Source organism: Cibotium barometz, chromosome 9 (assembly GCF_041138505.1).
Source record: "Cibotium barometz isolate CiBa-2024 chromosome 9, ASM4113850v1, whole genome shotgun sequence".
In the NCBI taxonomy this organism is placed as follows: domain Eukaryota; kingdom Viridiplantae; phylum Streptophyta; class Polypodiopsida; order Cyatheales; family Cibotiaceae; genus Cibotium; species Cibotium barometz.
Window position 1 is genome coordinate 7,993,306 of NC_141054.1, and position 26,479 is coordinate 8,019,784.

The window sequence follows — 26,479 nt, forward strand, 5'->3', positions numbered from 1 at the left end:
TGACACCTTTCACTGCTTCCCAATGCTTCTTGCCAGGGTTGGCCATGTATCTAGAAACCACTCCCACTGCAAATGCAATGTCCGGCCTAGTAGCAACCATGGCATACATGAGACTGCCACAAGCTGAAGCATACGGAATCTTGGCCATATCAGCCCTGTCTCTATCTGACTGTGGGCTGTCCATAGCACTGGCATTATGCCCACCCTTATAGTGTGTACAAGCCCATAAGTTATAGTACATAGTACACTTAGTACTTTTAATGTACTAAGTGCACTATGTGTACTAGTGCAATATACATGTGTGATAGGGGAGTCACACACTCATATCTTTGATGAGTTGACTTATCCCCACAACTCTCTCTCTCTCTCTCTCCCTTGTTTCTCTGTGTATGTCTCCCACACATGAATTAACCTAACCCTAATTCTTCTCTCTCCCACACAATGAGTTCAACAAGAGGTCCTGTCTCTCTCTCCTCAAATATTACGACACCCGGTTTGCCTACAACTTTCTCATGTTGGGCCGGTTGAAGAATTGTAGCGGTGCTTTGAGAGGGCTTTTCCTTAGCGACGAGTTTGTCGCCATGCAAGAGTCCCATACAAACACTGGCCAAGAGTGTAGGCTACGGGCGGATGACGCCTCTTGGTGGGAGCGTGTGAAGACCACATATGCTATGGTGAGGCCCATAGTCCACCTATTGAGGATTGTAGACGCTATGCAACCATGCATAGGCAAGGTCTACGAGGCCATGGATCGCATGATAGAGAAGTTGAAAGACTTCGTGCCTGACGAAGACAGATACGAGGAGATCCATGCCTTGTGTCTAGGAAGGTGGAATTCCTACTACTCTCCATTGCATGCAGCAGCTTATGTGGTGGACCAGAATTCCAAGGCAACAAGTAGGAGAGCGACCGGGAGGTGAGCGCTGGATGGAGGATCATCTTGGATCGTCTTGTGCCTGATGCATCGGTTAGGCGCAAGATCAGGGACCAACTTTCGATGTACAGGTCATTTCATGACTCGTATGGCTGTCATGATGCACAGGTTGACCGCTCCAAAGTTGGTGCTGCTCTATGGTGGGAGGACTTTGGTTCAGATGGACCGGAGCTGCAGCAGCTTACCATCCGCATACTTAGCCAGGCCGTCAGCTCCTCTTGCTTGGAGCAACTTTGGTGTACCTATAGCCACATTGCCTCTAGGAAGAGGAACCGACTCGCGGTAGAGCGTGCCAATGACCTTGTCTCCGTCAGCGCGAACTTGCGAATGCTTTGCAAGAGCGTGACCAAGAAGGCAGATTCCTTCACCGAGTGAGAGATGAGTCAACAAGAAGAGCAACAAGAGGATGAGGTGCAGGAGCAGCATGCCAGTGAGGATGAGACTGAGGATGAGCTTGATGCTTCTTTGGCACAATCTACCCATGACCATGAGGTGAGCACTTCACGTGGATGATCATTCATGGATCATGATTCATGGGCCTTACTACTTAGCTCTAGCCTCTAGCCTCTAGTCTTCAGCACTTTTTTGTCATTGACTCATTTGAGTCCGTCCATGTATTTTGCCTCCTTAAGGCTTAGTCCTGACTCCTGAGTCCTGACTCTTGAGTCATGACTCATTTTGTATCTACTTAATTATTAATATGACTCAAAAGCTTACCATTTTAGTGTAAATTTGTGCTCATTTTGATGTACTTCCAAAGTAGAATAAGTGTAGAGTAGAAAATTTTAAAAAAAAAAGTATTTTTTGAGTGCCGTTCCCTACCCCGTCCCCGTTCCCTACTTATGGCCGTCCCCCGTTCCATCCCCGTCCCCCGTCACCGTCCCCCGTCCCTTGTGACTATGCTTTTGAGCCCAAAACCTCAAAGCGTGGAGGTTGCTCAACATACACCTCCTCTTGCAAGTCATCATTCAAGAATACAAATTTAGCATCCATCTGATACACCAGCCACTACTGATGAGAGGCAAGGGCAAGAACTGTCCGAATCATGGCCATCCTAGCTGTCGGTGCAAAAGTGTTCTCATAGTCGATGCCTGGCCACTAAGCATAGCCCTTAGCCACAAGTCTGGCCTTGTGCTTGTCCACAGAGCCATCGGACTTATAATTGGCTTTTTCCTCCAAGTCTCCTGGGAAAAAGCTTCCTTCACTGAAGTAGGCTCATTGTCCAGAATGATATGAGACATCAAGACATAATTTACCTGTAAATGCTCTTGTGACTGACATTTGCGAAGAACTCTATTCAATCTTCGAGGTTCGTTCTCTGTAATCCACTCGGAGGGATACTCCGTCACACCAAACTCTCGACTCGTATCCAACCACCACTTCGGTACCCGAACAAAACACGAAGCCTTCTCCTGCTGCTTGTGGCAAATCTCCAACCTCAAGATCAACTAACTGAGGCTGAACAATAGCCCGGGACTCATCCTCATACTCATCTAGCTCTCCAAGAAGCGGTGGCTCCTCAATAGTGGAAGCAGAAACATGCTCATCAAAGACAACATCTCTGCTAACAACAACCTCATTCCGCTTTGAGTCATATAACCTGTAGCCTTTGGAAAGAGAGTTATATCCCACCAAAACAAGCTTCTGGGACTTGGAATCAAGCTTCCCCCTCTGCTTCTTTGGAATGTGAACATAGACATCACTCCCAAAAACACGGAAATGGGAGACATCTGGTTTCTTGCAATAACAATCCTCAAACGGAGTCATCTTAGACACTGCAGTCGTCGGAGATCGGTTGAGGATATGGACAGCCCTAGCCACAGCCTCTCCCCAAAGTGGACAAGGAAGGTCGCAATGCTCCAGCATCGTCCTTGCCATCTCCACCACAGTCTGGTTCTTTTGCTCAACTACTCCATTCTTTGAAGGCGGCGACCCTATATTGGCCAGCTCCCGCTTGATGCCATGCTCCGCACAAAACCGCACAAAAGCATTAGAAGAGAACTCCCCTCCTTTGTCAGCCCGAACAGTCTTCACCTGCAATCCAGACTCCTTTTCCACCAAAGCATACCAATCCTTGAACCAAGCAAAGTCTTGGTCCTTATGTGGCAGAAAATACACCCATGTGAACCTACTACAATCGTCCACAATCAGCATGAAGTACAAGGCTCTTCCCAAGGATGGGGTCTGCATAGGCCCACACAAGTCAGTGTAAACCAACTCCAGTGGTTTCAAAGCCCGCCTGGTAGCCTGCTTTGAAAAAGACTTCCTATGTTGCTCCCCACGAATGCAAGAACTGCAATGTCCCTACCTGCTGCCTACATCTGGCAAGCCATCCACCATCTGGTCCCGAAAGCCCGCCCGCAGCGTGTCCACATTTAAGTGGCCAAAACGGAAATGCCACAAATCACCGAGCTAAGTACTTGTAAGAGAAGAGAGTGCTGAGAGTCTGTAACTCTCCACTGTGTCTTCCCAAACAACCTAGCCTGTTGCTTTGTAGCAACAGAATGCTCATCAAACTCCACCCGCATGCCAATCTTGCAAACCTCATGCACTGACAAAAGATGAACACCAAGAGATGGAACATAAAGAACTAGGAAGGAATGCTTCCCCCCTCTGCCATCGAGGACAATCTCCAACCTGCCCTCACTATGAATCGGGATAGTGGACTTGTCACCAATAAAGATGTGACCTCTTTGCCTCCGAAGGTCCTGTAACAACTCTTGGGAAAGAGTCATGTGCCTGGAAGCACCACTCTCAAGAATCCACTCCCGAGCATCCCCAACGGTGAGACCACCCGCCTCCTTGCTCGAAGAAGATGAAGCTCCGGTGTCCATAATCTCCAAGTGCACAAAAGCTAGAGTCTTCACGGCTAAAGCAACTGAGGAATCTACACCTTTCTCGGTGCTCCGCTGAGGACATTTCCTCCAATAATGACCCTTCAGGCCACAATGGTTACAGGTCTGCTCGGCCTTCAAAGCATCACGATCTGAGTCGGGCTTCTTCTCAGAAGACTATGAAGACTTCCCTTTGCCCTTGTTGTTGTTGTGGTTGTGGCCTTTTGACCGCTGGCCTGTCAAAGCCTCAGAATCTCCGCCCTATGGAGGGTTCAGAAACCGCTCCTCCTAGTCCAATATCATCGGCACAAGCTTCTCCCAAGTAATGGTGTTGAGCCTCCCACTAGTGATCAAAGAAGAAGAGAAAGCTGAGTACTAAGAGGATAGATGAGACAGCAGGGTGATGGCCATGTCCTCTGATGATATCTCCTTCCCAGCCTAAAGAACCTCCTGTTGAAGAGCCTGGAGTTTGTTGATGTGCTTCCACATCGTCAAAGACTTTGCAAGATTCATCACTCGCATCTGCACTTTCAAGAAAACTCTCTTCATGGGTGATACCTGTCACCAATTGGCCGACCATTTGGTCCATCTCCAGATTTTGTGTCTCGTTCACTTGAGGCCAGGCCGGTGTCTCATGTGAAGAGGCCAGTATTTTGCTGACATGGACGGGAGCCAAACTGGTGCCACCCGTGTTAGCAAGATGGTGTCGTATGGACGGGAGCCAGACTAGTGCCACCCGTGTATGACCTGGACTGTGTTCGACCCATGGGATTGTCACGCCATGGAAGAGCCAGTATTCGTGCCGTGTTTTGCCTATGGGATGTCACACCATAGGGAGACTCGTGCCTGGAACTGTGTCTTACCTATGGGACTGTCACTCCATAGGAAGACCAGGTTTTTATGTTTTATGTCGTGCCAGTTTTGTGCCGACAAATATTTTGTACTTGTTCCATGAACGGGAGATATGTCCATGTTACTATTTGCACATGCACACATGATTTGCATGTTTGAAACTGTTTTCGCATGACATGTATTTTTGTGTTTGCCTGCTTGACGTGTTACTTACTGAGCGGGGACGCCTGCCAGTGAGTCGTGAAGTCTGCTCTGTATTCTGACGAGTTTTGGTGCATGTGAACAAGTGGTAAGTATATCGCACATGTTGTTTTTAATATTTTATTTCTAACCTTTTGTTTTATAAGGTTAAGTGTTCACATTCATTTAAAAGTGGGCACCCATTTAGGGGCCAAGGTGGGGAGCCCCACTTAAGTGAGTGTGGGGGTGGCATGGTCACCTACCCACACTAATCACCCACATGCAAGCGTGGAAAACACTAAGGTTGAACTTCACCTTAAGTTTTATATAAAAAAAACCTTCTCCTTCAAGCGTGGAGATCACCACCCGGCGAATCGCTTCTACCTTGCGCTCGTTCTCTAACCGGCGACCATCTCTCTTGCGCTTGCTTTCCCCAGGCGGTTGGCTGCCCTATCGACTGCACTACAGGCTGCCAAACTGCATGTGATGCGCTTGTGTTACCTACAGGCAGCCCCTCTACCTTCAGCCGCCAGACAGCTGAGGCTGTGCGCCTCCAGACAGGCAGCCCTATAGGCTGCGCTGCCAGCCACAGCAGGTGGCTGTGCGCCAGTTTTCCAGCCAGCAGAGCCATGAGCCTCATGCCAGAAAGCTCAAGGAATTCAAAGCACGTGACAAATCTGTTAAATTTGATGTTTTTCATGGTGAACATGATGCTTCTAAGGTGTTAGCATTTGTGGCACAGTTCAACATTGCTTTTAGCGATGAGGACTTTACTGAAAAGTCAAAGGTAGCCATGCTAGCATGTTTTTGAAAGGGACTGCTGCTCATTGGTGGATCACTGAAAAGATCACCAAGGATCCCATTTCCACTTGGAAGGAATTTAAAGACAGATTCTATGCTCAGTTTTTGCCACCAAATGCGGAGCAAACTCTCACTCAAAAGTGGGACAGGTTGGAGCAAAGAGACAATGAAAGCGTGCAATAGTATGTTAACAAGTTCTGGAAAGTGTTGCTGGAAGTGACTCCCTTTATGCAAATCACTGAGGATGAAAGAAAGAGGAAGTTTCATTCTGGACTGCAACCAGCATATCGATCGGGCATTGAATTGCACCCGAAACATACGCTGATCTTTAGATGTGTTATTTTCAGCTTTACCACCCTTGTAGGTGTCCCGGAAGTTCTTTTTAGGTGGCTGTCCACCCTTTTGCTGATTTGGGACAGCCTTGTCTTTCCCCTTGGAACCTCCTTGATCCTGCTTAATCTTGAGCACTAATTGCTCCGTAGCAAGAGCAGAAGCTGTGAGCTGTTGCAAGGGCCCAAGGAAGAACAAATTCGGCTTAACCCCGGAGCAAAGAGAGCAATATGCCAAGGATGGAAAATGCTTTTCTTGTGGTAGCAAAGACCACATGTTTCAACAATGCCCAGATCGAAAATCTAAGCACGAGGACAAGCACACCAAACCTAATGTACATGCAGTTCCTGATGTGCAAGAAAATACAGGTCATGATGCAAAAGAGCGAATGGTTTGCAAGGCTTGGGGGCAAATCAAGGATCAGCCCGCACTATTCATGTTTGATGACTGTGCAACTGACAATTTCATCTCTATGCAAATGGCAGCTGCATTGGGTATTGAGGTAGAGCATTTGGGACCTCAGATTGAAGCCGAAGCTGCATTTATTGGTAAAGAGGTGCAGGTTACCCCATTGATAGGGAAGTTGCGCATCCATATCCAGGGCTACCTTGATAATGAGCATTTCCTAGTTGCTCCACTGAATGGATGTGATGTATTGTTGGGCAAGCCGTGGCACCATAGGCTTGAGCCCCGCAAAGACTACAAGTCCAATATGATCTCTTTTATGCATAAAGGCCGCATGCATTTTATTGATGCTGGCAAAGAAGGGGATTCCATCCCACTTGTATCACACATCCAAATTAATAAAGCAATGAAAAAGAGTCTTTCAGCGTACTTGGTTTTTGTTCGTGATAGCCTTGTGCCAAATCATCAAAATGTGGATGCTATGTCTAATGATAGGCTTAATTTTCTTTATGCATTCAACGACTGTTTTGCTGATTCATTGCCAGGTGAATTCCCTCCCCAAAGGCCCGAAGATCATCGCATAGATCTTGTGCCAGGTAGTTCTCCTCCTAACAAACCCGCATACCGAGTGAGTGCTGCACAACAAGAAGAAATCATGAAGCAGGTAAACGAGCTTTTAGAGAAAGGTTTGGTTCAGCCCAGTTCCTCACCTTACTGCTCTCCTGTGCTTCTTGTTCAAAAGAAGGACGGATCATTCCGTATGTGTGTGGACTATAGAGCTTTGAACAAGCTTACCATCAAGAACAGATTCCCAATTCCGCGTATTGATGATATCTTGGATAAGCTTGATGGTTCGGCTTGCTTTAGCAGACTTGATTTGAAGAGTGGTTATCACCAGATCCGAGTGGTGCCACAAGATGTCCATAAAACTGCTTTCAGGACAGCCTTCAGATTATATGAATTTTTGGTAATGCCTTTTGGTCTCACTAATGCTCCTGCTACATTTAATTGAATGATGGATAGGATATTCCGACCCCATCGCAAGTTCACAGGAGTCTTCTTTGATGATATCTTGGTTTTCTCCAAGAATGAGCAGGAACACAGAACTCATTTGGTCACAGTGTTCGAAGAGTTGTGGAAGCACAAACTTTTCGTAAATGCCAAGAAAAGTGAGTTTTTCCTTTCAGAGATTCATTATCTGGGTCATATTGTATCCAAAGATGGAGTTACAATGGATCTTGCAAAGATAGAGACCATTCGCAGTTGGCCCGAATTGCAAAACGTACATCAAGTACGTAGTTTTCTGGGATTATGTTCGTACTACATGCGTTTCATAAGGCATTTCGCCATGATTGCCACTCCTCTACATGATCTCACAAAGAAGAAAACTGCTTTCAAATGGACTTCAAAGGAACAGGATGCTTTCTTGCAGCTCAAGCATGCGATCATATGTGGTCCAGTATTGATTGTTCCTGACTTGCACAAGTCATTCGTGATGCTTGTGGTGATTGCATAGGAGCTGTCCTAAATCAAGAAGGGCATGCAGTTGCATACGAGAGCCGTCGTTTGCATGATGCTGAGCTTCATATGATATCTATGAGAAAGAGCTCTTGGCTGTAATTCATGCCTTAAAGATATGGAAACGTTACCTTCTTGGGGCTGAATTTGTAGTCAAGACAGATCATCAAAGCCTGAGATATTTTCTATCTCAAACAAAGCTTTCAGAGAAGCAGATGAGAATGGCAAACTTTCTTTCCATGTTTCATTTTCAGATTGTACATACTCCAGGAAAGAAAAATGTGGTGACCGATGCACTATCTAGGAGGCCTTATGTTGCTGCAGTCTGAGTGGCCTCTCATGGAGACTTATCCGCTATGAGAGATTTGTATCATTTGGATGCTGATTTTTGCCATATATGGACTAATTTGATGGCTGGTCATTCACATGCCTCTTATGTTATCAACGAGGGTTATCTTATGAAGGATAATTGCCTATGTGTGGTGAAGGATTTGCGTCCTAAGGTTATGGACGAATGTCACGCTCCACCATATGCTGGTCATAGAGGTATTATGCCTACTACACGCATGATTCAGAGGTATTTCTTTTGGCCGAGCATGCGTAAAGACATTGAGGCTTATGTGCGTGCATGTATTACTTGCCAAAAGGTGAAATTTGACAGGCAAAAACCTCCAGGTTTGCTTCAGCCATTGCCTATTCCCTCGCAACCTTGGGAAAGTATCACTATGGATTTTATTATGGACTTGCCTAGATCCCAGCATGGGAATGATGCTATTTGGACCATTGTGGACACGTTTAGCGAGCAAGCTCATTTCTTGCCCGTCAAGAAAACCATCAAAGCTAATCATATGGTAAAGCTTTTTCTTGCTAATATTTTCAAGCATCATGGTATGCCTAAATCCATTGTTGGGGATAGAGATCCCAGGACTACGAGCCTCTTTTGGAGGGCTTTATTTAATAATATGGGTACTAAGCTTGAGTTTTCATCAGCTTATCATCCCCAAACGGATGGCCAAAGTGAAGCTGCAAATTCAGCCGTGTTGGATTTATTGAAGTGTTATGTGGCAGATCAAAAGAGTGCATGGGAGAAGTATCTTCCACTTGTTGAGTTTGCCTATAACAATACGATCCATGCTTCCACGGGAAAGGCTCCGTTTGAGATTATCTATGGCAGAGTGGTATTGCCACCCATCCTTCGTACTAAGGATGAGATTTTTGCAGCTGATGAATATGTTCGTGACTTGGATGTTGCCTTTGGTCAGGTGCCGACAGCCATTGCAAGATCTCAGGATAAGCATAAAATGGCTGCTGACAAGCATAAAAGGGACATGGAAGTCAAAGAAGGAGAAGGCTAGGCTTCGGAAGAGGCCAGGACGAGAAGGATCATATCCTAGGTGATTCACAAGATCAATGAAGTGTCCTACAGGCTTGCTTTACCTAGTCATTTTTGGAAGATTCACAATGCTTTTCATGTGAGTCTATTTCGGAAATATGTGGGGCCAGATCCTGATGAGCCTGTCACAGAAGATCCGCCAGAGATTGAAGAGCTTGACGAGATCCTCCAGCCAGAACAGATTGTTTTTCACAAGGAGAGAAAGCTACCTGCAGGAAAGCTTTCCAGGAGATACCTTGTGAAGTTTAAGAATTATTTGCCTATTGATGCCAAGTGGGTAAATGAGGATTATTTTGTTGATTACCCACAGTTGTTGCAGGCATATCTTGAGGCTTTTCAGTTGAGGTCAACTCTTTAGAAGCCCGGGGGGATGTCACCAATTGGCCGACCATTTGGTCCATCTCCAGATTTTGTGTTTCGTTCACTTGAGGCCAGGCCTGTGTCTCATGTGAAGAGGCCAGTATTTTGCTGACATGGACGGGAGCCAGACTGGTGCCACCCGTGTGTTAGCAGGATGGTGTCGTATGGACGGGAGCCAGACTAGTGCCACCCGTGTATGACCTGGACTGTGTTCGACCCATGGGATTGTCACGCCATCGAAGAGCCAGTATTCGTGCCGTGTTTTGCCTATGGGACTGTCACACCATAGGGAGACTCGTGCCTGGAACTGTGTCTTACCTATGGGACTGTCACTCCATAGGAAGACCAGGTTTTTATGTTTTATGTCGTGCCAGTTTTGTGCCGACAAATATTTTGTACTTGTTCCATGAACGGGAGATATGTCCATGTTACTATTTGCACATGCACACATGATTTGCATGTTTGAAACTGTTTTCGCATGACATGTGTTTTTGTGTTTGCCTGCTTGACGTGTTACTTACTGAGCGGGGACGACTGCCAGTGAGTCGTGAAGTCTGCTCTGTATTCTGACGAGTTTTGGTGCATGTGAACAAGTGGTAAGTATATCACACATGTTGTTTTTAATATTTTATTTCTAACCTTTTGTTTTATAAGGTTAAGTGTTCACATTCATTTAAAAGTGGGCACCCATTTAGGGGCCAAGGTGGGGAGCCCCACTTAAGTGAGTGTGGGGGTGGGCATGGTCACCTACCCACACTAATCACCCACATGCAAGCGTGGAAAACACTAAGGTTGAACTTCACCTTAAGTTTTATATAAAAAAAACCTTCTCCTTCAAGCGTGGAGATCACCACCCGGCGAATCGCTTCTACCTTGCACTCGTTCTCTAACCGGCGACCATCTCTCTTGCGCTTGCTTTCCCCAGGCGGCTGGCTGCCCTATCGACTGCACTACAGGCTGCCAAACTGCATGTGCTGCGCTTGTGTTACCTACAGGCAGCCCCTCTACCTTCAGCCGCCAGACAGCTGAGGCTGTGCGCCTCCAGACAGGCAGCCCTATAGGCTGCGCTGCCAGCCACAGCAGGTGGCTGTGCGCCAGTTTTCCAGCCAGCAGAGTTCTGCCCTCAGGCGATCGTGTGCGTGCACCATCAGGCCATCTTCTCGCAGGCTGCAGCCAAGTAGCTGTGCACAGCAGCCAGGTGCCTCTGCTATACTCGGCGGTTTCTTTTCTCTCTCAGGCGGCTGTGCTTACAGCAGGAGGCTATTTTCAGTTGGCAACTACACAATCCTCTCCTTCTGTTTGTGTACTTCACCAGACAGCTGCATCACTAGGCGGCTGTAGCAAGACAAACTCCTCCACAAGAAGGCAGGCTTTGTCCTGCACAACAGGTGGTTGCACTTCCTTTCCATAGGCGGTGTTTTTCTTTCTTCAAGTGGCTTCATCTCGGTGTCTCTCTTATGTAACTGTACACATGGGTATTGGACTTCCTCAGCCATCCACAAGTAAGTGGATTTCAGATTTGAGTAAAGTATTTTTGTGTTAAATCTGATAAGGGATTCCCGACTCCCTATACGGCCAACACCCGTTCGGTGCCGGGTTGTCCAAGCTCTATTGGAGAACCTCGGTCCAAAGGTGCTGAGATCGGGAGAGCCAGGCGTTAGTACGAGAGCGCCTGTTTGTGCGTGGTCTCGGAACACCAGTGAGGTGCTCTCCGCGGAGTGCAGTGAAAGCACAAGACCGTAGAGATTGGACCACGCTAGTGGTCGTTCTGCTTCGAGCATCTACATCGAATTTCGACTTCGAGCCTATTTGTTTGGTACTGTTTTCATATGTACATGGACATCATCTGGTTCTTGGAACCCATGGAGCATTGTATTTGTTAAATACTCCCAATAAATATATCATATATTGAGGGGGGGGTCGGCCCCAGTGCTGGTGTCCATCTTTCCATTTCATTTCGTTTCAATTTCAAGTTGTATTAAGTTGTCCATTTCAAATTTGTGGTTTTAAAGTTGTGCTATTAAGCGTGTGGGTGTCCAACGGAGTCTTCCCGCTTGACGGGATCGGTTTCAATACCCGATTGTATAGAGAAGTGCTGCCAGATCCCTCGAGCCAACGTCATGTGTTTGATATGATTGATCACTTGGGGTGTGCAGTTAAGAAAGATGAAAGAGCGCACGCGGGATTTGACACAATCCCACAACTGTGCCTAGGCCTCCCGCTCTTTGACTGATAGGGAAGAGTCCTCCTCCGCCGGATCTGGCCTTGAAACACCAACCATGACGAAGTCAGCCAAATCATAAGATTCCAATACAGACTCCATCATCACCTTCCAAATGCAGTAGTTGTTCCCGTCCAACTATCGGTCCACTGGAAAAAATAGGAGGGTGACCAATAGTGAGGTTATGACAATAACAACCCATGTTTCACTTTTGAAGTGCACATTGCTACTATAAATAACCAACAAAAAGGGTGTACAAATCTTGGCCAACCATAGGCTGCCATCAAAAGGTGGTGTTCATGTAACTATTTGGCCCTCCTAGCTCTATTTCACATGATGAAACCCATGCCCGGACACCAGAAAGGTGGAAGAAGATATGGGGACAGGGTCCATAAGGTTTGATTAAGAAAAAGCACCATTCTTAGTCAAAAAGCAAAAAGTCAAATAGGGTTGACTGCGAGCCAAGGGCACCATTGGAAAGTGGAGACAGAGCCGAACCAAAAAGGTAAAAGCCACTTTTCCAAAAAGCAGCTCCAAGGCCAAAAAGCAAGGCCCTAAAGTTAGAAAAGCAAAAGCTAAATAACTTTGACAAAAGTTGAGAAGTATTTTATTATTGAAAAGCAAAAAGGGAAAAGCAAAGAGTAAAAAGGCAAAAGCAAAGCATGGATAAGCTCCTAGCAAAAAGCAAGGCCCTCTTCAAGTATAAAAGAAGCATGAGCCTCTTTTGAGCATCAAGTTGGAGAACAACCTCTTCATCTTTAAGGTGTGGCCATCTCTATTGAAGCTTGGAAATCATCTTCTTGATCATGAACCAAACCATGGAGTTTTTCATCGTTGCCCACTAATTCAGAGCGCTTTCATTGGCTGTACTGCCACATCATCATCTGTTCTTCGTACAACTGTACGGATCCGTACATCCATAAGGAGCTGTACGGACATATGGGGATTGAAAGTCAGAAACCCAAAATTAGCTCCAAAAACCCTTAAAAACTACTTTCTGGAGGTTTTTATCGCCCGAAAACCATTAAAACAGGTTTTATATCAATTTTCTTGCCAGAAAGTGCTTTTCCATGGCTGTAGAAGTTGTGGAGATTACTCATGGGATGAGTGAGCGATTCTTGGACTTGTATCTGGATTTGGAACTTGGACTTGGACTTGGACTTGGATTGGAACTTGGACTTGGACTTGGATTTGGATCTGGACTTGGACTTGGACTCCCACATGGATTTGGATCGGGACTGGGACTGGGACTGGGACTGGGACTGGGACTGGGACTGGGACTTGGACTTGGACTTGGATTTGGATTTGGATTTGGATATTGGATCTGGTACTAGCTCGGTGAGAGATTCTTGTGGGTCATCCTCGTAGTGTGCTCGGCATCAGAGATCTCGTGCCTCGACACCGACTTCGACTTAGAGATTATTTGTTTGCTTTTGTATTCATTGATTGTATTCATCCTAGCTAGCATGCCCATGGATTGTTCCTGAATAAATTCCTGAAAGGGGGCGGGGCTTGTTCCCCGCTCAGTGTGGTGTATTGTGCAAGATCCCTATTCCCTTCTCTCTCTCCCCTCTCTCTATATGGACACGTGGTTGAGTCTGTCTCTGCATGCCCTGCTAGGCTTACAGTGGTATCAAAGCAAGATTTCTCTTGAAGAAACTTTTTTGGGGTGACAAAACCATGGCAAGAATAGAGGGATACAAAGGGCCTAATGAAGGGAACAACTATGAGGCCGATCTAGGACTTCAAGATGGAAACCATGGTCATCAGTAGAGTACCATGACTTTCAACACTTTAGGCGATTTCCGAGAGACAAAGAAGTCCTTGCTTGGAGAACCAAGAGGGAATAGGACCAAAGAAGGGCTCAAATTTTTAAAGATTTCATCAAGGATCGAGCCACCAAAGCCAAAGGCCTATCTTCGAGCCAAATGAGTCACTATTGCAAAAGACTCTAGAGCTACCCGGTCTATTTCTCGTGGAGGAAACAAGGAGGTTATTCCCAGGTCTGCTTTCTCAGATGCAGATTCTTTGGGACAGGTATGGGAAAGAAAGGCAAAGGAGACTACATCAACCAGCAAGATGGACTTCAAGCCGGGAGAGAAGAGCGTCAAGTTTTATGTTTTTCATGGAAAGCAGGATACCCATAAAGCTTTATCCTTTGTCAAGCAATTTGATGCTTCTTTTGGAGGTAACGACTACTCTGAAAAGTCAAAGCTTCGCATGGTTCGTATGCATTTGAAGGATGCCGCCTTAAATTGGTGGCTAAAAGTAGTCCAAGAAGGGAGTCAGGGACCAAGCCGAAGACATGGACCGACTTCAAGACTTTGTTCAACAAGAAGTTTCTACCCGCAAACTTTGAAGCTGATGTGCAGAAGGAATGGGATGAGGTAAAGCAAAAAGTTGGCGAGAATGTGGCATCATACCTTAACAACTTTTCAACAGTTTCTTTGAAGTTTACTTCTTATACCCCCATTCCATCACTAATGGAAATGCGTAAGCTTGTCAATGGATTGCAACCTAAGCTTATGCAAGCAGTTTACATGGCGGGACCAAAAACATTGGAAGAAGCTCAAGACAAGGCTTTACAAACCGAGGCCTTGTACATGCCTTGGTATCAAATCCCCACGGATCCCCTCGTGATCGATCTTGGTTCGAAACTCGAATCCTGCAAACAAACGAACAACAAACAAGCAAGGGGGTGCAGGCCTGACTCACCTCCCAACCATGACAGCCGTGGGCAAGCCCACAGTCTTGGCTGTCCCCTCCGAGCCACGAGCTGAGCTAACTAGGATGACGTACCGACCAATCTCCTCCTCGTGACGTCCCATACCGCCACGAAGCTGCCCCCGTGGGCCTCGAGATCGCTGCCGGCCTCGGCTGCATAAAGCAGGTGCACGTCTGCACTAGATCCAGGCTCCAAGACCATAGAGCTCTCACAAACTCACGAGACTCTCTATGCCCAATAACTAACCTTGGCCACCCTTTTATAGGCTCTTGGCCGGTCATCGGGCGTCCACACTTGGCCGCCCGCCCGTCCATACTTGGGTGCCCGCCCGTTAGTATATCCCTAACTCAGCTCGTCACTCAGCCTGACTCAGCCTGCCTAGTTCCAAGCTTCCCCAAGCCTCGAAACTAGTCTTGCATGCGTATAGCACACGGTAGATACCCACTGTGCACATGACATACTCCCCTTCCTCTAAGAGCTCACTCCTGAGCTCACTAAAAAGCCAGGGTAATCTCTCTGAAGAGAAGTCAATGTCTCCCATGTAGCGTCCTCCTCAACACGATCCTTCCACTTGATCTTGTATTCCGTGATAAGCGTATGACGCAATCTTCGTACACGAAAGCCAAGAATCTTTTCAGGTTCGTGCGGAACAAATGTCATGTCCTGGACATCTATAATTTCTTGAGGAGTAACTAACTGATCTGCTCCACCCAGTACTTCCTTAAGTCTACTGACATGAAATACAGGATGAACTTTCACATGAGAAGGCAAATCCAATTCATATGCAACTGAACCAATCCGTCGTGAAACACGAAAGGGTCCACAGTATCTAGGGGATAATTTCGGAGATCTACCTGTCCGTAAAGTCTCGGAATCTTTCGGAACTCGCAAATACACCATCGTTCCTTCAGAGAACTCTCTAGGTGAACGATGTCTATTAGAATAAAACCTGTCTCGGTCTTGAGCACTTCTAATAGATTCCTTTGCAACTTGTAACATTTCCTGCATATCTTGCAAAAAATTACATGCTGCATCATGCTGAAGTCCTGAGAATCCTACTGTAACAGGTGATCTTGGTTGAAAACCGTACATAAGCATGAAAGGACTAAACCCTGTACTCGTATGCTTAGTACTGTTATAAGCAAATTCTAACATAGGAAGATAATCCTCCCATGAACTTTGTCTTTTGGATACATATGCTCGAAGCATATCCTCCAAAATCTGATTCACTCTTTCAGTCTGGCCATCAGATTGAGGATGATCAGAGGAACTCAAATTCAAAGTTGTTTCCAACTTCTCGAAAACAAGTTTCCAAAAGTCACTCGTAAACTTAGAGTCCCTATCACTGACTATGTCCTGCGCGGTAACCCGTACAGTCTAAACAATTGCTCGATAAACTGCCGAGCTAATTGCGTAGCTGTAATATTCTTCCGGGTCGGTAAAAATCTAGCCATTTTTGTCAAGCGATCTACCACAACCCAAATAGAATCGTGGCCTTGATGTGTTCTTGGCAATCCGGTAATAAAATCCATGGAAATACTTTCCCATTTATTACTTGGGATTTGCAAAGGATGCAACAACCCAGTCTGTCTAAAGCGTTCAGCTTTATTTGCCTGACAAATCTGACACTTGAGAACATAATCTTCTACATACCCTTTCATCTTCGGCCAATAAAAAGTGTGTTTCACTAAAGATAGCGTCCTGTGTACCCCAGGGTGTCCAGCAGAAGGGGCGTCGTGACACTCCCTCAGAATCTTGGACCTAATGTCCGGGATCTGTGGTACACAAATTTTGTCATTACGGAATAGTAAACCATTCCGAATCATCCATTGACCTCCTGCAGCCTGAATGGTAGACTGCGCAGTCACCGAGTCTTGGTCAATCAATGAGCTCCCGTCCTGGATCTTCTGCCAAAATGAACCAAAATAACTATCAGTCCTGCAAAGCCCTCTCAATGACTGAAATAAGTCAGTAGAAATCTCGGTGAACGACAAAGTATTCACCTCTCTAATCCGACTAAGCGCATCTGCAATATTATTCATGGACCCTTTCCGATAACGGATCTCAAAATCAAAATCTTGCATTAACTCTGCCCAACGAGCTTTCCTTCCTCTCAAATCATCCGCATCACACACATACTTGATTGACTGATGATCAGTCAATACCACAAACTTGGAGCCATATAAATAATGTCTCCAAACCTTGAGAGCATGAATCACAGCATAAAGCTCCTTCTCAAGGGTTGGCCAACGAGATTGAGTGTCGTCTAGCTTTTTACTTTCAAAAGCAACCGGTCTACCATCTTGAAATAAAGCAGCCCCGATAGCATAGTCACTGGCATCAGTTTCAAGAACATAAGGCCGACTAGGATCAGGCAATGCTAAGATAGGTGCTTCCTTGACTTTATCTTTCAAAAGTCTGAAGGCCATATCCAAATCGTTATTCCAAGTGATAGGCTGATTGGACTTACGTCCACGACCTTTCAATAAGTCGGTCATCGGTAGTGTGAGCTGAGAGTACTCCCGTACAGATTTCCGAAGAAAAACAACAAAACCGAGAAAAGAACGAAGTTATTTCACTGTTCGCGGTATAGGCCAGTCTAAAACCTTCTGAACTCGGTCATAGTCAATGCTCAATCCATCTCTAGTGATCTTGTGTCCCAAGTAAATGATGTCGGTCATAAAGAACTCACATTTACTTAACTTAGCATATAGTCGATTCTGTCTCAAAATAGATAAGACAATCGTGAGGTGTCTGACATGATCCTCAAGAGTACGACTATATATCAAAATATCATCCAGGAACACCACCACAAATTTTCCCAGATGTTCACGAAAAAGATCGTTCATCATTTGCTGGAAAGTGGCTGGAGCATTGGTTAACCCAAAAGGTAATACGAGAAACTTGTAATGGCCATATCTAGTCCGAAAGGCGGTTCTTTCGACATGCCTTTCATGAATACGTATCTGGTGATAGCCAGTACGTAAATCTATCTTCGTGAAATATTTCGCTCCTGCTAACCGGTCAATTAGGTCATCTGATCTAGGGAGAGTATAACGGTTCTTAATAGTGAGCTTGTTCAATCTTTTGTAATCTATACACATTCTCCAAGTATTATCCTTCTTTCTCCTAAGCAACACAGGTGCACCCCAAGGTGATTTACTTGGACGGATCTGGCCCATCCTCAAATAATCTGCGAGTTGTTTAGCCAACTCATCTTCCTCAGCTTGGCTCATCCTATAAGGTGGAATACTCACAGGATGAGCACCAGGGATCAAGTCAATACGATGATCTACTGCCCGTTCAGGTGGTAAACCCGATGGCAATTCCTTAGGAAATACATCTTGAAACGAATCAAGTATCTTCTGTAATTCTTTGCTTTCAAACACACTTAATTCATTCACATCCATGGAAGGGATGAGAAAAGAAGAAAGTGGAATCAAGACACAATGGAAAGCGGTGTACAAAGAAGAATTCATTATATTTCCAAAATCAATTGTATTTACAAGAGGTCCCTGAGAGGGATGGATACAATCACCTAAAATACTATACTTGGTGTCCCTATGCTGAAAAGAAAAAATATGACTAGACCAATCTATCTGGACATCAAGAGTCTTAAACCACTCAATCCCTAATAACAAGTCTACATTTTCCAGATGCATAACATAGCATTCCAGAGTGTCTTTGTAGTCCTGAATCTGGATTGGAAGCATCTCCACCTTGCGATCCCAAACTTGTCTGCCCCCGCAGGTAGACGTACCTCATAGGTATGGTCGCTGAGTGTCGTATCAAGACTCAATTTCTGCACAAGTTTGTAGTTAACAAAGTTATGCGAACTGCCAGGGTCTAAAAGAATGTGAATTTTATGGCCATTCACTTCTCCATAAACTCGGAGAAGATCAGGCATGCCAAATACTTTAGAATTGAACAGACAATCAGAACAAGTACTAGGGCGAGAAAGTACAGTAATTGACGTACCTGTCAAAGAGGCTTCGGGCACTCATTACGCATGTGTCCTTTTTCTTCGCAGATAAAACAACGTCCTTCCTTCTTGAGCTTCAAAGCCCTAAGGAGTCGTTTCTTCTTCGCTGGTATCGAACTTGTATTCTTCGAAGGTTGGTCCGAAGACTTGCCTTCAGTCGTGTTAGCCATAGGTGCGGAGAACTTTCTTTTATGCTTGTTCCCCTGCTCGGTAACGGGTTTTGACTTGGAAGAGACCATCGTATCATCATAGATACGAGCTGAATGAATGGCCTCGTCCAATGTTTTGCATTTGTTATATTTAACCTGTAATCGGTACGAGTCTGGTAAACCAGCTACAAAAAACCCCAAAAGAGTAGTGGGATCTATCTTTGTAGCTTTCATCTGCAAGTCACGGAACTTCTGGAGGTAGACCTCATAAGTGAGGTGCTGCGAGGTCATGGTCAAAGCTGAAAACCGGGCAACAACATCGTAGTCATCCTCTTTCTTGAGGAATTCCTTCTTGAAAATATCTTCAAATTGTGTCCAAGTCGTTGGCTTTGGGTTCAGTTCCTTCCACCAAAGCAAAGCTTTGCCGGACAGGAAACCTGCTGCTAACTGGATCCTCTTTCCATCATCATATGGATGAAACTGAAAGTGAACTTGCCACTTATGTAGCCAAGTGTCCACGATCTCCTTGGTTCGCTGCTTTTGCTCGCCCCCGAACGGTTCCGGAGTAATATTGGGGCCTAAAGCAGAAGCCAAGGTATCCATTCCCGAGAAAGTAGAGAGGGTAGTGGTCAATAGAGCGATAGAGTTCTGCAAAGCCTGCATCTGGGCTGCGATTTGTGCCTGACGTTCCGCCGAAGAAGCTTCGAGAGCTACTTTGAACTCTTGGAAATCTGATTTTGACACAAACTCGTCAAAAAGATCGGCATCAGTGCCGTCCGTAGCCGGCAAGCCTTCGCGTTTCACGAGGGGCTCCAACTCTGATTCTTGGGTCGACATCGTGAAGAGGGTACGTGGAGAGAAAATTCGATCTTTACACAACAAAAGTGCGAGCGAACTTGAGAGCTTGAGAGCTTGAAAACTTGAGAACTTGAGAACTCGAGAAGTCGAGAGATGTGTGGCAAGAAGCCCACTAGAGGGGTTTATAAAGGTTTCCCAAAAGCCCAAAAAATCTCGAAAAGCTAGGCTTAGCTTTTGCTTTAGCTTTTGTGTTTTGTTTTTTGTTTTTTTTTCTCTTGAATATATATATATATATATATATATATATATATATATATATATATATATATATATATATATTAATATATATATTTATGGATATATATATATTCTCTTTTCTTTAAAAAAAATAAAACACCTTGGAAACCTTAGAGAGGGGGGGTTCTTTTAAAATTTAAAAATTTTAACCTCCCCTAAAAAAAACAAAAACGAAAGCATTAAAAACGAATGCTTTCCTTGCGTGTTTTTTTTTTCGCTTCCCTCCTGGATTAGTGCCGTCGGCGAGCTGCTGATGTCATCCGTCGCTGTCGCCAACTGCTGCCGGCGCCTGTGCGACCTGTGCCAGCCTCGCGTAGGCCTTGCCATGAGGCCACGTGGGCCTGGGCTGGTTGCTACGCAGCTTGGCCTGGCGGGCTACGCTGCCTGGCCGGCCTGGGGTGGCTGCGCAAGCCGCCTGGTTTGGCAAGCTTGGCCGCCCGGCTGCCTACAGGCCTAGCCCGCCTGCAACGTAGCTGCTCGACTGGCACGTCAACACAAATCGGCCAGCAACCCACTCGCCAGCACTTCGATCGCTCTCTCTCTCTCATGCGTTCAACGAAAGCAACGTGCTTTTTCTCTCTCTTTTTTTCAGTTTTCTCTCCCTGCAGTTCATGCGTATGCACAACAATTCACCTCTTCTTTGCAAAAACAATCAACCCTATTAAAACTACCATCTCCCATCATCAATATGGGTTTCTTTGATAAAGGAAAAACACATACCAAACTGAAAACTGCAGTATGCACAGAAAAAATAGCAAGCTTTTTTAACACATACCGTTCTTCGACCTCTTTTTCTCTACCTACCGACTTGCTCGTTCACGAGGTATGCTCTGATACCACTATCAAATCCCCACGGATCCCCTCGTGATCGATCTTGGTTCGAAACTCGAATCCTGCAAACAAACGAACAACAAACAAGCAAGGGGGTGCAGGCCTGACTCACCTCCCAACCATGACAGCCGTGGGCAAGCCCACAGTCTTGGCTGTCCCCTCCGAGCCACGAGCTGAGCTAACTAGGATGACGTACCGACCAATCTCCTCCTCGTGACGTCCCATACCGCCACGAAGCTGCCCCCGTGGGCCTCGAGATCGCTACCGGCCTCGGCTGCATAAAGCAGGTGCACGTCTGCACTAGATCCAGGCTCCAAGACCATAGAGCTCTCACAAACTCGCGAGACTCTCTATGCCCAATAACTAACCTTGGCCACCCTTTTATAGGCTCTTGGCCGGTCATCGGGCGTCCACACTTGGCCGCCCGCCCGTCCATACTTGGGTGCCCGCCCGTCCATATATCCCTAACTCAGCTCGTCACTCAACCTGCCTAGTTCCAAGCTTCCCCAAGCCTCGAAACTAGTCTTGCATGCGTATAGCACACGGTAGATACCCACTGTGCACATGACACTTGGATGGGCGGCAAGACAAAGATTGCAGAATGAAGATTTGGTGACTTCTTATGTCATCAAAAAGGGTTTCCTTATGATGTAAACCCGTTTATGTAAGACAAAGGATTTGAGGCCAAAAGTGAACAAAGAAAAGCCATGCTCCACCTTACGTAGGGCAAAGAAGCATACTAACTACAACTCAAGCTTTGGAGAGCTACTTCTATTGGCCTACTATGAGAAAGGACATTGAACTTTATGATTCAAGAATGTTTGGTTTGTCAGAAGGTCAAGTTTGATCGACAAACACCAGTAGGATCATTGCACCCATTGAATGTTCTATGGGAGAGTATTGCTATGGATTTTATCTTTGGATTGCCAAAGTCAAGGAATGATGGTATATAGACCTCTTCAGGATACCAAGAAGATCAACCATGTGTATCATTGGTTGGACCTTTCAGATCATAGGAGGATATATAATGCCTTCCATGACAGTTTATGGAAACCATGTACAGGGCTACCCCCAGAGAAACCTGTTTTGGAGGATCCACCAGAAGAGGAAAAACGAGAAGAAATCTTGCAGCCGGAACAGATTATATTCCATTTCGTGAGAAAAAGAGGAAAGACAATGGTCAAGAAATTCCTCTTGAAGTTTAAGAATTATTAGCCTATGGATGCGAAATGAATGCCAGCAAAGTACTTCAAGGACCACCCAGATATTCTTTGAGCTTATGAGGAAGCATTGCTCCACATGTATTTGAAGTACAAGCATAGAGGTCTTACAAACAAGACAAAGGGATTGTGCCTCTAACCCTCTTCATTGTATATATATATATATATATATATATATATTGGACTGGAATTGACCGTTGTTTTGCTTATATAATGGTTACTAGGACATGCTCTAGTTTGGGTGGCAACGATGCCCGATGGCCCAAGGAGCAAGATTTGTATATGGGAGGCAACGATGCCAAATATCTTGGACTTCGTAGTCGGGAGGTCATTGCGACCAAATGGCCCAGATGACTATTGGACTTCGCAGTCGGGTGGTCATTGTGACCAGATGGCCCAGATGACTGTATTGGATTTCGCAGTCGAGCGGTCATTGCAACCAGATGGCCCAGATGACTGTATTGGATTTCGCAGTCGAGCGGTCATTGCGACCAGATGGCCCAGATGACTATATTGGATTTCATAGTCAAGCGGTCAATGCGACCAAATGGCCCATATGACTTGATGAATTCTCGAGTGGTCCTAGTGACCATATGGCCTTGAGCGCTAGTCTGAGCGGTTTCCCTCGAGAACCAGATGGCTTAACACGTTTTCCAATGAAACCAGACAGGACAATCCATGAACAGGAGGATCGTTACTTGTGAACTGCATACTGATGTATGTTTGAATTTCTTTGACTTTGTGTGTTGTTTTTGATGTGTGGACAATGCTTGGATTTATGGCATGTGATAGTCCACTGGACTCCAGACTACCTGGCCAATACCTGGAGTACCCAATAGACGCAAATGATGCATACTTGTTTGTTGACTAGCTTCTGTCTAGTTTTTGCACAAGGTAAGTATGCATTTATTACATCTAACACACGTGACAGGCCATGAAGAAGTACCATCAAGAATAAAGCTATTGGTCAAAGAAAAGACATTGAGATGTTGCCAGATGAGCAGATGACACCACAGATATGGGAAAAGACCAGATGCACAAGCTCACCAGATGGGACTAGTACCTTCAAACATATGGAGGTACATGATGTACTTGGAATACATGGATATACATGGAACATATGGATGTACTTGGAACACTTGCAGTCCGAGTTGAGGACAACTCTGATAGGAATGTAACTATTTGGCCCTCCTAGCTCTATTTCACATGATGAAACCCATGCCTGGACACCAAACAGGTGGAAGAAGATATGGGGACAAGGTCCATAAGGTTTGATTAAGAAAAAGCACCATTCTTGATCAAAAAGCACGAAAAGCAAAAAGTCAAATAGGGTTGACCGCGAGCCAAGGGCACCATTGGAAAGAGAAGATTGAGCCAGACCAAAAAGGTAAAAGCTGCTTTGTAACATGCAGAAGCTCTGGGAATCTTCTTTCAGCCCTAAACACTCTTGGAAACCATCTGATGCAAAACGCAAATATGGAGAGAGAGAGTAGAGAGAGAGAGAAGTGCTGGAAATTCAGTATATTCATATGGTACAAAAAGGTACTTGTCTGCAGCCCTAGGCTGCCTTCTAGAAAAGGTGGAATACACCAAAACAGTCCCCTATGGGACCCCTAATGACTCAAACCCCTAGAGGGAGTGAATGCCTTAACAATGAGCACAAGGTCCCCTTTTATAGGACCTTTCCAAGCTTGGCCAACCGGCCGACTGCTGGTCGGCCAGTTCCACGACCATAAAGCTTTCAACACTACCCGACTGCTGTAAACGCTGGCCGCCTGCACTCCAGTCTACACACATTTCAGCGCTTGCAGCCGACACACACTTCTGGTACTGCTGACGTCAGCCGACAGTCCTTTCTGGCAGCCGACAGCTTCTTCCTGCCTTGCTCCAAGTCCTGCTCCAGTTTTCACTGCCAAAAAGTGCCCTATGCTCTTGACTCTACCTGGCTCATACTCTTTATCTGGCTGCCTCTTCTGGATCTAGCCCTGAGAATGTCCATGGCATCTATGATGCACATGACATGCTTTTCCAAAAAGCAAGGCCTTGAAGTTAGAAAAGCAAAAGCTAAATAACTTTGACAAAAGTTGAGTAATATTTTATTATCGAAAAGCAAAAAGGGCAAAGCAAAGAGTAACAAGGCAAAAGCAAAGCATGGATAAGCTTTTGGCAAAAAGTAGGGCCCTCTTCAAGTATAAAAGAAGCATGAACCTCTCTTGAGCATCAAGTTGGAGAACAACCTCTTCATCTTTAAGGTGTAGCCATCTCTGTTGAAGCTTGGAAATCATCTTCTTGATCATGAACCGAACCATGGAGTTTTTCACCGTTGCCCACTGATTCAGAGTGCTTTCATTGGCTGTAGTGCCACATCATCATCTGTTCGTACGACTGTACGGATCCGTGCAGCCATACGGAACTATGCGGACATATACGGAGTGAAAATTCAAAAACCCTAACAACTGCTTTTTGGAGGTTTTGATCACCTGAAAACCATTAAAACAAGTTTATATCAATTTTCTTGCCAGAAAGAGCTTTTCCATGGCTATAGGAGTCGTGGAGATCACTCATGGGATGAGTGAGTGATTCTTAGACTTGTATCTGGATTTGGAACTTGGAACTTGGACTTGGATTTCGATCTGGATCTAGACTTGGACTTGGACTTGGATTTCGACTTCGACTTCGACTTCGACTTCGATCTGGATATTGGATCTGGTACTGGCCCGGTGAGAGATTCTTGTGGATCATCCTCATGGTGTGCTCAGCATCAGAGATCTCATGCCTCGACACCAACTTTGACTTAGGGATTCTACATTGGCATATTTCTTTGCTTTGTATTCATTGATTGTATTGATCATGGCCAGCGTGCCCGTGGATTGTTCTTGAATAAATTCCTAAAAGGGGGCGGGGTCTGTTCCCCGCTCAGTGTGGTGTATTGTGCAAGATCCCTATTCCCTTCTCTCTCTCTCTCCCCTATCTCTATATCTTTATCTCTTGGACACATGATTGAGTTTGTCACTGCACACCCCGTTGGGCTTATAGTTCAACTAATCTAAACCTAGTCTATGACCCTACTCCCTAGAGGAGTGAACGCCCTACAAGAACTCAGCACCTTGCTATTTATGGACTGGCCAATCTGTTGTCGGCCAAGTCCCTAGACAAACCCCCTTCATTTGCTAGGGCTGACTCAAATAAGTCTCCATAAATGCTGGCCAACAGCCTCTTGGGTTTCTCCAATGTCTTTCTTGCCCACACCTAGCTATTGCGGTTCCTGAATCTGGTTCTGATCTTGTTCTTTATCTGTTTCCCTTCAAGGATCAACCCCGGGATTAGCTTGTACATGTGCATGCATATGACATCCCCCTCTACTAAACTTGATGACGGGATTCCAACTTCTGTTCTTGGATGATTGCCATCATCCCTTTGCCTCTTCCTGGAGCCCTAAACCTATCATCCTTCCCTTCCTGGCAACCTTTTCGCTGAAAACCCTGTCCAATCTCCAAATCTGATGAAGATCTATGCGTCTGTTTCATCTTGTCCCCTAGCCCTTCATGCCCTGTCCCTAAACACTTTCTCTGGTCTTCTTTTCCGGAGTATTGAGTCTGGTACTCACTCCACCCCTTGGAGGATCATCCTTCCTTGGAACCGTTGCCTAAAACCCTTTCCTGGTGTGCCCCAAGTGGCACCCGACTCAGAGGACTGCCATTCCCCTTGGGTCTTGTGGAATACCACCAACCAACCTCTTGGGAACTTCTTCCATGTCTTGTGTTACTCTCCTTGGACTGTGCAGATGAAGACAAGCAAGAGGAATCCGATGAAGATTCCGAGTAGCCATCCCTTCCTTGCTTTATTTTGTATATGGCCAAAGGCCTTGTCAGCCAGGTCCCTGGACAAACCCCCTTCATTTGCTGCAGCCAACTCAGATAAGTCTCCATAAATGCTGACTGACAGCCTCTTGGGTTCCTCCAGTGTTTTCCCTGCCCACACCTAGCTGCTGCAGTTCCTTAATCTCATTCTAATCTTGTTCTTTATCTGTTGCCCTTCAAGGATCAGCCCTAGAACTAGCATGTACATGTGAATGCACATGACAATACAGCATGTGTCTCTTGCAAAAGTAGATGCGTCCAGTTCATGTCTTTGACCACCCAAAGGTTGAGATAGAACCATCCATGACAAAATCTGTACTTTGTCACGATGCCTGCATGGCACTTAGCTGAAGCCTAGTAAGTTGAACATGTTACCAACCTGGATGCTGTCTCATGCAAAGAATGCATGCCACTACATTCTCCTCTGTTAATTGATGAGGGAGTATCCTACTAAGACAGGTAAGAATATACGTATAATCACTCCAAGCTCCAAAATTTCCAAAGGGCATAGACAGGGTAGAGTATTCAAACTCAGCTCCTCAAGTTTTCATGCTGTATAGCTAAAGCTTATTTGGCATGCACCTCTGGTGAAAGCCTTGCCAGTCACCACTGTCCTAGAAAAATTGGCATGGCCATCAACAATTTCTCCGGACATCGCTTTTTGTCCTGACCCCAAGTCCTTTTCAAAGCTGACAACATCCACCACCATGACGTCAAGGAAAGTCCCCAGATCAGCCCCGTTAAAAAAACTGGGCTCCCTTGGGCCTTCCCTAGCACAGAAAGGGCCAA

The 26,479-nt window shown here is 45.6% G+C and overlaps 1 protein-coding gene across 1 annotated transcript in view; it reads right to left on the minus strand.

Moving 5' to 3' along the window:
• Positions 1–26,479, minus strand: part of LOC147635220 (signal recognition particle 19 kDa protein, putative / SRP19) — a 32,673-nt gene that overhangs the window by 5,725 nt on the left and 469 nt on the right. The gene's annotated exons all lie outside the window — the stretch shown is intronic.